Source organism: Thalassophryne amazonica, chromosome 1, assembly GCF_902500255.1.
Source record: "Thalassophryne amazonica chromosome 1, fThaAma1.1, whole genome shotgun sequence".
Lineage (NCBI taxonomy): Eukaryota > Metazoa > Chordata > Actinopteri > Batrachoidiformes > Batrachoididae > Thalassophryne > Thalassophryne amazonica.
The window spans coordinates 146,840,938-146,858,968 of record NC_047103.1 but is presented as its reverse complement, the minus strand read 5'-3'; the positions used below and the strand labels follow the sequence as shown (position 1 = coordinate 146,858,968).

General features: G+C 40.2%; 1 long non-coding RNA gene across 1 annotated transcript; it reads left to right on the top strand.

Annotated features, from left to right (window-relative positions):
* Positions 1-1,627: 1,627 nt before the first annotated feature.
* On the top strand, positions 1,628-17,153 carry LOC117520579. The gene is made up of 3 exons (XR_004563693.1): positions 1,628-1,710; positions 8,117-8,121; positions 17,142-17,153. It is a non-coding gene; the product is annotated as an uncharacterized LOC117520579 (long non-coding RNA).
* Positions 17,154-18,031: the final 878 nt, after the last annotated feature.

Below are 18,031 nucleotides of genomic sequence, written 5' to 3'. Positions count from 1 at the left end.
GCTGAAGCACGACTTTGTTTTCTATATCAATCAAGCAGACATTCCAAGCTGGTGGAATTTGGTTTCCTTTGGCTCTGGTCCAGCCATGCTGTTTGTTAAAACACCTCAGAGTGAAATGACATGTTAAATGTGTGGCTTGTTTTCTCAAACTTTGGACTCCCGTGATCCCGAAAGGAAACCATGAGATGTTTCTTTTTCTAGTGAAGAGCAGCGAATCAGAGAAGGAACGTAAAGGTAAATCCTACGAATACATTCACTTTGCAGTTTAAAGTTTCCTTTTACCAATATATAAGGGAACACATTTTTAATGTTTGGCAGGTCGGTTGGGTCGGGATCATTTTGGCTTTTATGCACGTGTGCATTGTGCCAGCGGTGCATAATCAATGTAAATATTCACCAAGTATGCAGCTCCTAAAGCAGTATGGTTCTCCAAACTGAAGACCCTTTATCCTGTGAAATGTAGCACCTGTGCTCTTTGTTAAGTGAACAGCTTTGGCACAGACTCATACACCCCCCCCCCCCCCCCCCCCCCCCCCGCCTTGTCACTGGCAGTTTGGGATTTTGAGGAATCCCGGGTATGCAGGCAATCTCTCTAGCCATTGACAAATTTCTGTCTTCAGCCTGGGGAAATACATGGACATGCACGCACACACCTTGGTTTGACTGTCATCATCAGCTTGTCAGTGTGCTGCACCTGTGTGGGGTAACAAGAGCCTATGGCTCGCAGCATTCTCACAGCTGCCTGACAGACTCAAAAGATCGATTTCCTCCAGGCTTGACATCGTAAACACAGTTTCGCCTCTGAATCTAACTCAGAAATGCTCTGCAATGTGCCTTTTTGAGATATTAAAGTTGTTGCTCTGTTGCAGCCGATGCAGTTAGTGTCACTATTGTAACAAGAGCAAAGAGAGATTTCTGACATATGCCAGTTTGGATCCGTATCACCTCCAAAATTCCGTGGAGTCTTCCATGCCCTAATGTCTATCTATTGTGCAAATTTCATCACAATCTGTGAAGTAGTTTTGACGTAATCCTTCAAAGGCTATATAAAGTGAAACTTGATCCAGAATCCGAATCCAGATCACCTCACAAAATTTGTTGAAAATTTCATCAAAATCCGTGCAGTAGTTTTGACGTAATCCTGCTAACAGGATTAGACAAATAAATAAATGCTGATGATTTTATTACATCCTTGGCGGACGTAATACTTGTTAGAATAACGGGCATAAATGCAAAGTTGGCTCAATTACTATTGTAATCAATGTCGGTAACTAGTGCATCTTTCCATGAATATGAGTGTGACTTCAAATTCTTTGTCATATAACAACAACTTTCCTATTAATTATTGCTATAGTGGACAGAAATGCTTGGGAAACCTCACCATTGTTGCAATAACTAATGCAAGATTGGGCAAAATTGCTTTAAAGTTAACTATTGTTATTAATGAAAGAAAGAAAGTTGGAAGTCAGGTCTAGGAACATGCACTTGTGCAGGACATCACTGCATCTAAACCACAGAACGGTCATGGGTCTTGGGTGGCAAACACCCAGGCAGACAATTGCTCCATCATATCTCCAAAGTAGCCATCTCTTTGTAGTAGCCAGGTGAAATGTGGGTGTACCCTAGGCCTACTTTAGCCGTTGGGGTCCTCAACACTAAGGCACTAGCATGCTGGGTCATGCCCAGAGGAGTGTGCCACATGGCCAAAATGTTAGTAGACAATCCCTCCCAATGTAAGTCATTCTCCTTATTCAAGTCTCCCTAAGAAACCATTCAATTGAGACAAATTCCAAGTACCAAAGACGTCAAGTCGCTACATTAAATCACAACCAACCATAAAGTAAGACAAGGAAGCACCGGGATGCAAAGGACTTGGACTTTCACTCTCCTGCAAAGACTTTGGCATAACCAAACACCTTTGTCCAGTGACCTCATGACTGCATAAGGTCTTTCCAGGTGTCTTTCAGTCTCAAAGGCTGACAACTCAAATACACTAATGTCACTGCTGAGATAAGTGAGAGTATCTACAAGTTCAACACTTCAGGCAAATAAAGATACACTTGACAAATTGATCAGGCGGGCTGGCTTCATGGTTAGCATAAAGTTGGACTCTCTGGTGATGGTGGTAGAGAAGAGAACACTGGACAAACTGCTGGACATTATGGATGATGCCAGTCACCCTCTGTACACCGTCATCAGCAATCAGAGGAACCTCTTCAGCCACAGACTGCTCCTTCTTCCTCCTTCAAATTATTGTTTGGGTTAATAGGGTTCTAAAAAGGAATAGTTTGCACCATCTGTCATGCTTAGTTATCATGTTACAGGGTAACATATGTCACAGGTCATAGAATCCAATGGACGTCAACTTTGTTTGACCTTTACTTTGGAGACCAAACATTTAACACAGTCAAAACTATTTCATTTATTAATCCTTTTATTTCAATCAATAATTTGCATCATTGTTTATTGAAATTGAAGCAACTTTAACTTCTGACCCCTGTAGAAACTGAAACTGACCTTTGTCACCATTTTTGCTGTTTTTACCCCATAACTCCAGAACATTCAGTCATAGACAGTCCAAACTATACCTTTTTGGAATTATGATCAGATAAATAATGTGGTATAGTTTTCAACATGATTGGAGCATTCTGACTTCTGTATTATTCTTCATTGATCCCTAGCTGGCTACAGCTACCACCCTAGGATGACTATCATACATTTTTGTGTAGGCCATGGTACACTGAGGTTGAATTCTAAGTGCCGTTTCCTCACCTAACGTGGTACCGATTAGGTCAAAATTGATGACTGGCTCATAGACTAACATGTTACTTCCTCAGCCATGTCCAGTACTCATTTACAGCTGAGTGGACTGCAATAAAGTGCCTTGTCCTAAGACACAGAGAGGTAGATTAAAGCACACAATTATAATCAAACCCTGGTCTATATGTTGTTTGTCCATCTCCTGTCTCACAGAGCCACTTAGGGACTTCTTGGAGTTCAAAGGTAAACTGAGTATGAAAGTTTTTCTTTAAGGTGTACGTAAACTTATATCCAGAAGTGTGCATCCTGAACTATATGTTGTGTTCAGTTGAAGATCAGGATTTATAATGTCTGATGTCTGACAAGGACAGTCCAAAAATAAGCCACCTTGCGAAGTTGAGTTTCTGACACTGAAAGTCTTGGTTACCCTCTTAACCTCATCTCCCCAACTCTCCACAACACATCATTAAGTTTTGAATGGTTTAAATGGTCAATCTATTCTTAATGGTCCCGAGAGGCATTTGGGTCCATCACATTTTCCCCCCAGAGCTTTGAGCCAAATGATCTGTCCCCTTCTGGATCTTACTATGAAAGGATGAGTTGTCAACATATTTTATATTCACTCTTTCGAAGTCACTACTTTTAGTTTTGTGAAAGGACATTAACCTCATAGGTTCTACAAATTCCTATAACAACTGGGTGTTTTCATTTTCATTTCAGCTATCTCATCATTTTTCACATTTGCATATCACCAGTTTCATCTGTGCAGATTTGACTTTGAAATATTGTTGATGTAATACGATTTGAATAATTGCATCATCTTTTCAGTCACACTATTCAGGTTGACGGTTACGTCTCATCAGGTACGCACCCGTTAAAGACAAAGCTGCTTGAAAATTGGGATTTAAAAAATAAATATATAGTGGCTGTCCTACTAATGTTGATTTAAGTTGATTAATTATATAAGAAAAAAAATACCTCGTCAAAAAATCTTATGCTGCCTTGCCTCTGCAGAAAACATTGTTTTATTATTATTATTCAATTTTTTATTTTTTGGTTGGACCTCAATTCAAACTTGAGCAAGGTCTTTATTAATCCCCTACTGCTCTCAGTGTGTAATGAACGCCTTGTATGGCAGCACCCTCACATCGACGTGAATGAGTCATTATTTGTAAAGCACTTTGAGCATCTGATGCAGATGGAAAAGCGCAATATAAATGCAGTCAAATTAACCATTTAGAATGAACGCCCAAGTTGTTACATGACGTACTATCATTTGTATTTAAAGAATGCTGTGCTGTTTTGTACATTAATATTTACAGTAGTGTTCAGAATAATAGTAGTGCTATGTGACTAAAAAGATGAATCCAGGTTTTGAGTATATTTCTTATTGTTACATGGGAAACAAGGTACCAGTAGATTCTCACAAATCCAACAAGACCAAGCATTCATGATATGCACACTCTTAAGGCTATGAAATTGGGCTATTAGTAAAAAATAAATAAAGTAGAAAAGGGGGTGTTCACAATAATAGTGTGGCATTCAGTAAGTGAGTTCGTCAGTTTTGTGGAACAAACAGGTGTGAATCAGGTGTCCCCTGTTTAAGGATGAAGCCAGCACCTGGTGAACCTGCTTTTCTCTTTGAAAGCCTGAGGAAAACGGGACGTTCAAGACATTGTTCAGAAGAACAGTGTAGTTTGATTAAAAAGTTGATTGGAGAGGGGAAAACTTTGTTGTGTGTTGGGGGGTGTGGCTGGATATTTTGGTGTTCTTTTCTTTTCTTTGCTCTTCAGGTGGCATGGAAACTGATTTGTCTGTGGAGAAGGTGCTGGCTGAAGAATCCTCACCCTCATCAACATCATGTGTAGCACCTGTGAATGGTGCTCACATGCAACCTTAAAGACTTTCAGCTGAAGCAGATAATTGGATGGCGTTCTGCATTTAAGTCATGTGTGATTCAAGCAGAACTGCCGGGAACTTGACCTTGTGATGTTCGTTTGTGAGACGCTGAGGACCGCGCCTGGGGTTGACACATCGAGTCCGTGAAGCAGGGAAGGGTGAGGACACATGCTGTCAGCACACATCAAAGGTGATTAAGTGTTTGACTAATTGTTGATAGTAACTTGGTGTTTTGTTACACAGTATACTTGAATTGTGGTGAGAGTTGTGCAGCTTGCTTCTCACTGCTGTGGCGTGCGGATAAGTGATCCTCCACCTGTTGTGAGAAGCTGCTCATTTGCATAAAGTTAAAAAAGATACAGACCTGAATGTGTTGCTGATAGCGTGTGTCTTTTGAAAGTTATTGTTGTAACTGCTGACTTACCTCACCTCTTCTTTGCTTCACAGAGAGCCAGTTTGTCGTGTCCACCTGGGGGGTGTTTGGCGGTGGTAGTGGGTCCAGGAGCGCCGGGCTTTGATCCTTGCGGGCGCTGGAGAGCGTGCCAGCCTTCACTCCACCAGAAGGACGCTATTTTTGTTTTTACACTTTTTAAGCACAGCGGGTGAAATAAATATATTGTTTTTGGAACCGCTTTTCTGGTTATTTGTAGCGCTGGGTTCCGTCTGACGCAGGTCCGCTCCTCAACCTGCGTCGACACATAACAAACTTATACGCAGGTGCAAAAAATTATAGGCTGTTCATCTACAATGATCTCCAAAGCTTTAAAATGGAAAAAAAAAAACAGACGCGTGGAAGAAAATGGAAAACAACCATCAAAATGGATAGAAGAATAACCAGAATGGCAAAGGCTCACCCATTGATCAGCTCCAGGATGATCAAAGACAGTCTGGAGTTACCTGTAAGTGCTGTGACAGTTAGAAGACGCCTGTGTGAAGCTAATTTATTTGCAAGAATCCCCCACAAAGTCCCTCTGTTAAATAAAAGACGTGCAGAAGAGGTTACAATTTGCCAAAGAACACATCAACTGGCCTAAAGAGAAATGGAGGAATATTTTGTGGACTGATGAGAGTAAAATTGTTCTTTTTGGGTCCAAGGGCCGCAGACAGTTGTGAGACGACCCCCAAACTCTGAATTCAAGCCACAGTTCACAGTGAAGACAGTAAAGCATGGTGGTGCAAGCATCATGATATGGGCATGTTTCTCCTACTATGGTGTTGGGCCTATATATCGCATACCAGGTATAGTGCAGCAGATAAACAATCGTGCAAATGGTGATACAAGCACTAAAGTTGGTACAAATACTATTTAGATATTACTCTTTTGACCAAACCGACTGGCCACTTGAATTTTCAATAAGCGGCCAGGTAGGGGTCAATTGAAGGATTACACAGGGGTCAAAATTAAAAATGCTCAAATCATTTTGAAAGCTACACCACATTATTTGTCTGATCGTAAAGATTCCAAAAAGGTATAGTTTGGACTATCTATGACTGAATGATCAGGAGTTATGGGGTAAAAACAGCAAAAATGGTGACAAAGGTCAGTTTCAGTTTGTACAGGGGTCAAAAGTTAAAGTTCCTTCAATTTTGGTAAAACGTAATGCAAACTATTGGTTGAGTTAATAGGATTAATAAATGGAATAGTTTTGATTGTGTTGAATGTTTGATCTCCAAAGTAAAGGTCAAACAAGGTCAACGTCCATTGGATTCTTTGACACGTGACATGTTACCCCGCAACATGATAACTAAGCATGATACATGGTCCAAACTATTCCTTTTTAAAACCCTGTTAACTCAACTAATAATCTGCATCATGTTTTACCAAAATTGGAGCAACTTTAACTTTTGACCCCTGTACAAACTGAAAGTGACCTTCGTCACCATTTTTGCTGTTTTTACCCCATAACTCCAGAACATTCAGTCATAGATAGTCCAAACTATACCTTTTTGGAATCTTTATGGTCAGACAAATAATGTGGTGTAGTTTTCAAAATGATTTGAGCATTTATAATTTTGACCCCTGTGTAATTCTTCAATTGACCCCTACCTGGCCGCCTATTGAAAATTCAAGTGGCCAGTTGGTTTGTTCAAAAGAGTAATATCTAAGGAGTATTTGTGCCAATTTTGGTGCTTGTATCACTATTTGCATGATTTTACTCTAAATATTCTCTTAGCTGCTGCACTAGTATCATGGATCAGTTTGGATATGTCAAAATACTTGAAGAGGTCATGTTGCCTTATGCTGAAGAGGACATGCCCTTGAAATGGGTGTTTCAACAAGACAATGACTCCAAGCACACTAGTAAACATGCAAAATCTTGGTTCCACACCAACAAAATTAATGCCTCGCAGATGTGAAGAAATCATGAAAAACTGTGGTTATACAACTAAATACTAGTTTAGTGATTCACAGGATTGCTAAAAAAGCAGTTTAAACATAATAGTTTTGAGTTTGTAGCGTCAACAGCAGATGCTGCTATTATTGTGAACACCCCTTTTCTACTTTTTTTTACTAATAGCCCAATTTCATAGCCTTAAGAGTGTGCATATCATGAATGCTTGGTCTTGTTGGATTTGTGAGAATCTACTGGTACCTTGTTTCCCATGTAACAATAAGAAATATACTCAAAACCTGGATTAATCTTTTTAGTCACATAGCACTACTATTATTCTGAACACTACTGTATGGAGCGTCACATTAAAGACACTCCACATGTACATTCAATCAAGGTAGGCAGCAGGTCACCTGCATACAAATGTCAAATGCAACACTTTCCAACCAATCACATAGCTCTACTCATCCACACACAGAGCAAGGCCCACCCATCTGGGTGTGGGCCGAGAGCAGGCTTAAAAACGTAGGTGGGGCGCTATGTCGCATACTCTTGTATGCAGCTCCAGGGGAACATTTGCTGCAAGAGTCCAGCACTGTCGTAATGACTCTTTTGGTCATCCTGTGAAGACATCTCTTTAATACATCTGATTTTGATGTCCATTTTCCGTCAGTCTCTGAGTCTTCAAGTTCGCTCACCACATTAAATTACCGGGAGGGGATCTGCCAGGCAATAAAGTCCCCTACAGGGTCTGTGAAAGAGAGAGCATTTTCACACAGAAAAAGTGTTGTTTTGCAATCCGTGAACAGTGGTTGCACTTTAAAACTCCTATAACACGTCACCGCTTGACACCTATGTAGCTAAAGCAGACACTTCTTTATTCTTTCTGTCTCTGAGCATATGGATGATTTTAAAGTTATATGGAAGTTTAAATGTGCATGGTGACTTAGTGGTTTGCAGTGCTGACTCACAGCGAGAAGGACCCAGGTTTGATTCTAATCTGGTCTTTCTGTGTGGAGTTTGCATTTTCCCTCCGTGTTTGTGTGGGTTCACTTAGGCCCCGTTCAGAGTGGGATTGGCAATACATTTGGAGCTAGATTCAATCCCGATTGCTTTCTAGCCAGATCGTGTTCAGACTTGGTGGATTTTCTGGCGAGAAGGTGGAGCTGATGGTTGTTTGCTGTCCTCGCTATTGCAGTCACACTGATCACCGCTACAGTGTTGATGTCGCTGTGGGTACAGGTGTAGTGAGGAAGTTTGAAGTCATTATCCCAGAGTTGGCGGTATTCTAGCCACATTTGTGTTCAGACCGTGGTGGATGCCATTCAAATCTGGCTCGGCCTACCTCATCTCCACATCTCAAAGAAATCATTGCGACATAACATGGTCATGAAACAACACAGTGGCTCGATGTCATTTTGCTGTCAATCTTGAAATCAATATCATAAAAGCCATGCAAATTTCAAATATAATGTAATGCTAAAATATCCTCGACCGTATGACCATTGTGTTCTTTATAATTTGCAGTTGTTTAATTAATTATTAAGATCCTATTGTCTTATGTACAATTTGTACATGTTCAAATCAAATCATTTGTTCATGTGGAAATCAAGGAATATTTGTAGATCACCCTCTGTGCATTTGCACGTTTTGAGAAATTTAACTCCATAGAAAGTTAGCTTTGAGTTTATGAAAGCTAGCGTGCAAGCTAACATCCACAAAATGTCTTGTAAATGACACCAGAGGTGTTATCAGGTTACAAGAACAGCGTTTTCAGTTTTAGAAGTGTTTATTTCTCACTAGCTTTTACATAATATACCAGAAACTAAGTGGCTAGCAAGTTGCTAAACTAGGAAGTGATGTCACCATGCTAACATCTGTAAAATGTCTTATAAATAAGTTTACAGGTGCTAATAGGTCCCAAAAACAGCATCTTCAGTTTTAGAAGTGCTTATTTCTTGCTAGCGTTTACATAATATATGAGAAATGTATATAAACACACAAAATGAACTGGTTTTGAAGAGACAGCTACTGACATCACGGTGCAGCTCTACTCTTATTAGCTGTTACCTGTGTCACTCAAACACAAAATGGATCAGATAACAGAATGCAACTTTTTAAACCTCTTAAAATACATCAAGGTTAGCCATCTTTGAACTTGTCCAAGGTCTGTGTCCCAAGAATGTTCCCTGTGAATTTCAACAATCTGGCACTAATAGGACTGACAGACGCAGTCATACTCTCACGAGTGCCACTAGCTTAACTTATGACAAACTAAAAGTGAACGCTTTCATTTTGGCCGCACTATTGTGTTAGTACGCGCCTGCGGCTGATGGGCTTGATGGATTCCTGCACAAAAAGTAGTTCCCAGATAATTGTGATATTTGGCACAAGAACTTGTGTATCTCCTGTGTTTTCACACCTAAATGATCGTAAGTCAATAGTCACACTCATCCAGCAGCATCTTTTCATGTCGGCAAATTCAGCGCTATTTTGCAAACAGCCGGAAACTGGATCAGGCAAAAGTAGTCCGGCGAGCTCAATCAGTGGGCGAGCTAACCCACAATGCCAAAATAGCAGAGATGTCGCTCCAGTGAGAGCGGCACACTGAGCAGGGTGAGACGCAGTGTTACCAACTTCTTAGTAAGAAAACAGCTATTGGCTGTCCTAAAAGTCGCCAGAAGTCGCTAAATGATGTCATCATCTAATTTACATATTATTTGCATAGTATGATATAATCACAAATGCTGTAGGAAAAAAAAAAACATTGTCAGAGAGCCATAATATTAAAACGTTGATAATGTCTCTCTGACAATGTGGAATTATGGACATGGAATTATAATATTAAAACGTTGATAATTCCATGTTCATAATTCATAATAGAGTATTGAAAAGGAATTTACATGGACGTCTGGCTGAATTTGAACAATATATAACCAGTATTAAGCTTATAGACTGTCCCAAATGTCATAATACTGTCACGCTCTATAAGGAATTTTTTTGAAGAGAATTAATATTAAAGAATGCCTTTACTTTTGTTACTGTACATTTTTTTTTCTGTCTTTGTGGCCTGTGCTTTGTTCATTTGCTGTTCATTCTGTTGTTAATGTATTTGTTGAAAAAAAAAGTGAGTAAAAACACCTTAATAATATTGAACTACAAATAAACTTGATTGTTGGTTTGTTTGTTCATTTTTCCATTAAAATTGGCTATCACATCTCAAAATAACATAACTTTTCAAGGCCAGGGATCCTCAAAGTCTGGAGACTAATTAGTTCCAGCGCAGCAATGAGGAAAAGGCTGTGATGTTTGCCATTCAATGCAGGAACAGCCGCACAGGTATCGCGCATTCCTGTTTGAACGCAGAGGATTGTAGATATCCCTCTGCTCAGTGCTTTGCAATCAGGCTCTGTGGCTTTGCAGCAGCAGCAGCGGAGGTGGGGAGACTCGTCGCTGCTTGGTGAGAACGGAGACTAGATCTGAGTCGCCAAACTCCAGTGATGCCAGGAAAAGTAGCTAGATTTGTCGCTAGTCACTTTGGAGAAAATGTCTTCAAGAGGGTTTGGAAAGTCACCAGATTTAGCTAGAATGTTGCCAAGTTGGCAACACTGGACAGATGGACGGACGGATGGACGGATGGACAGATGGACGGACGAAAAGCCTTTGCAATACCCAATGGCCATATTTTAGCCTTGGTTTAAAATGTCATTATTTATACAGTATGTTGGTGACCTGGTTACGAAAAACGAATTTCTTTTGGCAGTTGTTTTTCCTTGGGGTCATGATTCAGGATGGATTCACATGTTGATTTCACACACGTTTTACACCGGATGTCAATCCTGTCGACTTCATACGAGCATGAAGAATGCAGCACAGCTGGCCTTGAAGCACAGTAACCATATGTCCACCACCATCATTATTTAAACATACTGTGACAGAAACTGACATTGATACAGACTTTGTCAATGTCCACATATATACGTTTTAATGAGTGTCCTTCAAGTGCCAGATAAAATCTCACTAAACATCCTACTGTGTAACTTTGGGCAACCCATTCCGTTTTTATGGCTGCCTGCCTGCGCACCATCTGGTAGTTTCTTCATACATTATAACCACCTACTATATGATTGTAGGTGTTTTAGCAATTACACACTAAACAACCACGCGCCCGCATACACACAATTACCTTCACCCCAAACCACATGTGCACACCCTAAATGCAGCATGCTATAGTGAGTTGTCAGACCGCACTAATTCCTTTTTGTGTGCGTCTCTCCTACTGTGTAGCACAGGGATCATGATTGGCTTTCAGGATAACAAGTGGCGCTCTAAGCTCTTAACGTCTGTCTATCTGGGCAAACAACAATTGCCTGCTAAGCTGTAAAGAGTCTTGCAGTCACAGTGTCGCCGACAAATATCCACTGGCTGTCAGCAACAGAAGGTGAGCCAACTTCCTGTGGTGGACAGAAGTTAAGCGCCGCTATTAGACTTGTGCCTCCATTTGGGTTTTATTGTCTCCGGGGAAAAACGCGGTTATGCCACACACGTGCAAGAATACATAATACACCCTTGTAGGTGTATGTATAAACACCTGGGGGAGGTGATGGTCTGTTGGTTAAGGCATTGGGCTTGAGACCAGAAGATCCTTGGTTCAAATCCCAGCCTGACTGGAAAATCACTAAGGGCCCATGAGCAAGGTCTTTAATCCCCTATTGCTCCCGGTGTGTAGTGAGCACCTTGTATGGCAGCACCCTGACATCGGGGTGAATCTGAAGCATTATTTGTAAAGCGCTTTGAGCGTCTGATGCAGATGGAAAAGTGCTATATAAATGCAGTCCATTTACCATTCCATTTTAGGTACGCCTGTACCAGTGTGAATTTTATAGAAACTATGCAGGGTTGTGTGATTATTAGCCACCCTGTATGGCAAGCATTAATTTACCATGCTGCTCACCTAGAAAATTATTCATGGACTGGCACCTCCCTACCTAGCTGACGAATTAAACCTTACGTACGTACCAGCCCAGGCTTTGCATTCTCAAGGTGCAGGACTCCTTTGTGTCCCTAGGGTGAATAAGAAGTCCGAGGGTCACAGAGCTTTCTCTTATCGTGCCCCTGTTCTGTGGAATGATCTCCCAGCATCAATAACAGTCAGATTCTGTGGAGACTTTCAAGTCCACACTTAAGACGTACTTATTTTCCCTTCCATTTGGCTAGCATACTGGTGTAGTTCTGCGCTTTTTACTTTTAATTAATTTTATTAGGAAATGAAGCGTGCTGCAGCCTCAACTTTACCTAAATTCTGGGTCTTTTAGTGAAGCTTAGGGCTAGTGGCTGGCGATCACCTTAGTATTTCCTGTTTTTCTTGTTGTTTAATGCTGACAAATTATACTGTATTTCTTGTCTTTCTGATGCCTGATTCTGTTTTTTCTCTCTGTTTAAGGTGCAGCTCTATCCAGAGATGGGTGTGGTATTTGTGCTGGAGACCCTCCTGTCCTGTGCACCAACAGCATTTCTTGTATGTTTGTTTTGTGAATTGTTATCTAATTTGTGTCTGTAGCATGGCCAAGCAAAGGGTCACCCCTTTGAGTCTGGTCTGCTTGAGGTTTCTTCCTCAGAGGGAGTTTTTCCTTACCACTGCTGCTCTGGGGAGTTAGTAAGGTTAGACCTTACTTGTGTGAAGTGCCTTGAGGCAACTCTGTTGTGATTTGGCGCTATATAAATGAAAATAAATTGAAAAATTGAATTGAAAAGATTACCATGCAATGTTGGTTCCATATGTTTTGTACTATTGCAACTCAATTACAGTAAATGTTAGTAATGTCATGAATATAAGAGTGTCTTCATATTCTTAGTCAGATAATTAAATCACAAATAATAGTAGGCAAGATGGGAAATTCCATGATTATTGAAACACCTTTTCAGTTTTCAGTTTCAGTTATAACTCAACCACTGTTGTCATAATTAATACAATGGTAGGTGTGAATACACAAAGCTAACAAAAGTACCACTGTGATATTTGTTACAGTACTGGTTAAGAATACACAGCTGTCTCAACCACAATTATATATATCATTATCATCACTTAGGCCGTGGATAATGATACTCAATCAATAATGCCATTAGCCACCCACTACATTGGTCCCCTCTGGAATGGTGTTTTTTTTTTTTTTTGTCTTTTTTAATTTAAATATACTGTGGTATCATTGCATGAAGTGGCTGTAACCTGTTCAACAGCACAGCAGCACTCATCAGACCTTCACCCCAGGATATCGTTTATTTAGTTTTTTTAATTATTATGTTAAATGCAAGCAAGAGCAGCATAAAAATACACCGTATTAGGTGAAACACCACAGTTTAATCTAATTTCCTACTGCAGGATTCTGAAGGCAGTGTAACGTTGACATATTTGGTTGAAAAATAAAAAAATCATGATGGCAGAATCTAAAACTTTTAAATTGATTTTACAAAAGCAGCTATATTGAGTTTGGAAAAAGTTCTGCTGAAGAAGAATCCCAATGTACAGGTGCACTTTTCAAGTTTACCAAATGTGGGCGATACAATTTCCTGCACCTGTACACTATCTCTACCTTGTAAATTTTTGTGACACATATATTGTGTGTTTCTCCCCTATTTTGTTCAGTTGTCTTCCCTGCTGCTGAACTCTTCTTCCTGAAGGCATACCGCTAGTTCAGCTGTCACTGAGATATAAGATTTGGATTTTTTTTTAACCGCAGGCGAACTCCATAATTCACCTTTCACAGCTGTGCGCTCTCCCCGAGAGGCCGGCGGTGAACGGGGCCTGCAAGCTTCTCTATAAAAAGTCAAACTCAAAGGAGCAAATGTGGTGCTTCCGACAGATCGCTCCCTTAATGTTTCAGAGTTTTGTCAGGCCAAAGGTGACGCGTATGGTGGATTAATGTGCTGTATTCTTGCTGCGCTTTGTGACTGTCACACCTTGCTGTGTATTCAGGACAAACCCGGTGGAAAGTAAAGCCGCAGTCAGGTGGGGGATGTGTCGCCCACATCGGAAAAAAAGAAGAAAAAAAAAAATCAGCTTCTAAGAAAGCACACTCACTCGTACAGAAACGAAAGGTGTTGGTTACTTTTGTCACCTACACATTGTGGGGTTTCAGTATCATATCCTGTTTTTGCTGCCATGCTGTATTTGTTAAACCAATTTATTATAATCTTGGAATACTATGAAATACACACAAAGTTCTTTTATTATTATTATTCTACAGACATACTGTCATCTTTTTGGTTATCATGAATGCATCATCGCCATTTGGTGACAAGTTGAGTTTTTGCTTCTGTGACCGTTTAACATGATGAACCACAGCAGCAAACTTTAGCTGGTTTCAAGAAACTAAGTTACCACAAAAGATGAAAGGAATCTGAATTTTACCACATCCCCCGCAAATCACCATGAAGGCTTAAAGTTAACAACTGTTACTCTTAAACCTTTCTTTGAATAAGATTTACAGGACGTGATTATTATTAGTCAATTACAAAGCGTTAAAAAGTCAACTTTTGAAATTTGAGTCAGATTTATGTGATTACAATCACAAATGCTGTACAAAAAAGTCAAAAATCAAATCAAATCAATTTTATTTATATAGCGCCAAATCACAACAGTTGCCCCAAGGCGCTTTCAAATCAAATATTCTACTTTTTAATGGAAGAGATTTTCAGTGACATCTTGTCTATGTGTGACGGCCGACAGCGTATAGCGCAAGTCTACATACAACTCCACATTGCCATGATGGGGGTAGTGACATTTCCTGACTTTTGCCGAGTAGTGTGCCTTCAGGGGAGGTCAGTCAAGAGCTGGTGTAAGAACAGTTTAAGGATCAAATGTGCTGTTACCTGGCATTTTGCTATTCAGAGGGAAGAAGCGAGAGATTTTCTGGTATTGATACAATTCAGTAGACAAAAGTGACAAACATCTTGTCAAAGAACCACAAAATGCTGCAAGCCAGTGACTGCCTGAGACTTGCGTTAATGCTTCATCCATTTGTACTCGGTGGTCAGAGCTTCCCAGTTATGGCCTCTTAGGAACAGTGTTGCCACAGTTACTTTGAAAAAGTAATCCAATTACTGATTACTCCTTGAAAAAGTAACTTAGTTACTTTACTGATTACTCAATTGGAAAAGTAACTAAGTTAGATTACTAGTACTTTTTAGTTACTTTCCCCAGCTGCCGACAACAACCCTCTGCCACCTCAACATGACAATGATACTGTTTTGCCAAAACTCACTTTATAGTCACCCTTTCTTGTCTTCAATGAAAATAAATACTTGTTTTATAAAAAATAAAGACCTCTTTCTTGACTTCATATTTAACTGTCGACAGCACTGTAACAGTAAAACTTGCAATTTCTAACCTACATTGTTTATAAATGTAACTATTAAATTCATTCTAACATTTTTCTAACATTTAAATTCTCTCAACATTTTACTTGTCGAAATTATTATTATTTTAAGTAGTATTAGTAGTTGTAGAAAAAAACGGCTTCAAAACTGGACCTTTAATCTAGGGGTGTTGTGGGGGGCACATCCTTGCTCCACGCCCCCATTCCATCTGGATTCATCCCTGCTTTGGCGTTTGAGCACAAAGAATGGATAACATTTATTTATGCAGAAAACGTGACCAGATTTTCAGGTAAGAAAGTTTTATTGCGTTTTCACATCATGTGGTCCTCAGAAAGAGAGTTTAGGTGCATTTGAGTGGAAAATAGTGTTAGTTGTTGATACGTCGCGGAGGATCAGCTGTTTTTAGCAGCAGATACGGAGCGGCTCGGAGAAAAAACAAAAAGCATAGAAATGTCTTTGTAAAGCTCAGTGCAGGTGTGCTGTTGTCACCACGCTTTAAGAGGTGAGGACGAGTCGTAGCTGTTGCAGAAAACCGCAGATGAAAAGCTCACAGCTCGCTTAAAGTGTGTAGTTCAGTTGAACCCCGACCTCCTGCCCACGGACCAAGTTTAATGCTGCTATCGACCCACAATGCAAAAATAATAGTAACGCACAGTGACATGGAGAAGTAACTTTAATCTGATTACTGATTTGGAAAGATTAAGGCGTTAGATTACTCGTTACTAAAAAAAGTGGTCAGAGTAGAGTAACGGTAATGCGTTACTGAGTAACGCGTTACCGGCATCACTGCTTAGGAATGTCACCTAAAGTAATTCCAACTCGTACTAACCCCACATCCTCTGAGTTCACAATCCAACATGGTGGCTTCCAACAGCAACAGAAACAAAAGTTGAAGCTGTCATGGCTTTTTTTTTTTTTAAAGCACCGCTCTTTTTCGTGTCCATTTCACTATATGGTGCACAGTCCTGCCCTACAACTGTCCATCAACATGGTGCTTTGGTATTTTTATGCATAAACAACGTGTAATGTGATGTTTATCAATTGGTGCCACTAATATTGGCTAATGCGTGAGCTGTTGCTGAAAACAGTGGTTGTCTACAGTGGGGCAAAAAAGTATTTAGTCAGTCCCTGAATGTGCAAGTTGTCCTACTTAGAAAGATGAGAGAGGTCTGTAATTTTCATCATAGGTACACTTCAACTAGGAGACAAACAGAAAAAAAAAAATCCAATAAATCACTTTGTAGGATTTTTAAAGAATTTATTTGTAAATTATAGTGGAAAATAAGTATTTGGTGAATAATAAAAGTTCAACTCAATACTTTGTAACATAATCTTTTTTAGAGGTCAAATGTTTCCTGTAAGTCTTCACCAGGTTTGCACACACTGTAGCTGGTATTTTGGTCCATTCCTCCATGCAGATCTCCACTACAGCAGTGATGTTTTGGGGCTGTCACTGGGCAACACGGACCTTCAACTCCCTCAATGAATTTTCTATGGGGTTGAGGTCTGGAGACTGGATTGGCCACTCCAGGACCTTGAAATGCTTTTTACTGAGCCACTCCATTGCCCGAGTGGTGTGTTTGGGATAGTCATGCTGGAAGACCCAACCACGTTGCATTTTCAATGCTGTCACTGATGGAAGAAGGTTTTGGCTTAAAATCTCACGAGACATGGCCATGTTCATTCTTCCCTTAACATGGATCAGTCGTCCTGTCCCCTTTGCAGAAAAACAGCCCCAAAGCATGATGTTTCCACCCCCATGCTTCACAGTAGATATGATGTTCTTGGAATGCAACTCACCATTCTTCTTCCTCCAAACACGACAGGTTTTTACCAAAATGTTCTATTTTGGTTTCATCTGACCACATGATATTCTCCCAATCCTCTTCTGGATCATCCATATGCTCTCTGGCAAACTTCAGACAGGCCTGAACACATACTGGCTTAAGCAGGGGAACACGCCTGGCACTGCAGGATTTGAGTCCCTCTCTGCGTAGTGTGTAGCCTTTGTTACTCTATAGGTCATTCATCAGGCCCCTCCGTGTACTTATGGGATTTTTTTCACCGTTCTCATGATCATTTTGACCCCACAGGATGACATCTTGCATGGAGCCCCAGACTGAGGGAGATTATTAATGGTCTTGTATGTCTTCCATTTTCTTACAGTTGCTCCCACAGTTGATTTATTCATACCAACCTGCTTGACTATTGTAGATTCACTCTTCTCAGCCTGGTGCAGGTCTACAATGTTCTTCCTGGTGTCCTTCAACAGCTCTTTGGTCTTGGCCATGGTTGAGTTTAGAGTCTGACTACTTGAGGCTGTGGAAAGGTGTTTTTTTATAGATAATGAGTTTCAACAGATGCCATTAATACAGGAAACAGGTGGAGGACAGACGAGCTTCTTAAAGAAGATACAGGTCTGTGAGATCCAGAAATCCTGCTTGTTTGTGGGTGACCAAATATTAATTTTCCGCCATGGTTTACAATGAAATTCTTTAAAAATCCTACAATGTGATTTCCTGGATTTTTTTTTTCTCATTTTGTTTCTCACAGTTGAAGTGTACCTATGATGAAAATTATAGACCTCTCTCATACCCCACTGTATACTGTGCAACAAACCAAGCAATAAATTAAAATACTGACACTTCTGCGCCACCGCTCTG